Here is a 736-nt window from a genome sequence, read left to right on the forward strand (position 1 = left end):
CTCCTTTTTAATTGTAGGTCGAGCAAGATCTCGATGGTAAGCCAAGGTGGTCTTTTGCCGACCATTTTTATCTTATCCTACCTCATTGGATAAGCTTGCCTTTTGGGCCCTTAATAGTGTCCCTTTGAAAAACTGGCCAACTCTCCTCAGTAGTTTTTTTCCCTCAGTCTTGATTCCCCATGGGACGTCACCTCGTCAGCTCTCTGAGCTTACCAAAATCCGCCTTCCTGAAAATCAATTGTCCTAGTTTGCTGTAGCTCCTCTACTCTTCCTTAAATTGAACACTCTATATTCATATCACCTTTCACCCAGCTTCTCTTCTACTTTAAAATCTCAACGAGTTCGCTCGCCTATTGTTAAATCAAGCCTAGAACAGGCTTCCCCCCAGTAGTCTTTTCAACCTTCTGAATAAAAAGTTTCTTGCAATACAGTCCCAGAACTTATTGGATAGTTTGTGCCCTGCATGTGTTATTTTCCCAACATTTATATCTGGATAGTTGATAAGTTCCCACATCAACCACCAAACTTGACTTGGATTGATTTTGTTAGTTTTAAAAAAGCCATTCTCCCACCTCTACCACCTGGTTAGGTGGCCTGTAGGTAGACCCTAGCACAACATCACACCTTGTTTTTAGCCCCCTTATCCTAACTCCAGAGACTCTCACACTATCCGTCCCTTATTCCATCCCACCTCAGTCCAAGTGTGTACTATTTTTAATATAAGGCAACACCTTTC

This window comes from Chelonoidis abingdonii, chromosome 4, assembly GCF_003597395.2.
Source record: "Chelonoidis abingdonii isolate Lonesome George chromosome 4, CheloAbing_2.0, whole genome shotgun sequence".
NCBI classification, from domain to species: Eukaryota; Metazoa; Chordata; order Testudines; family Testudinidae; genus Chelonoidis; species Chelonoidis abingdonii.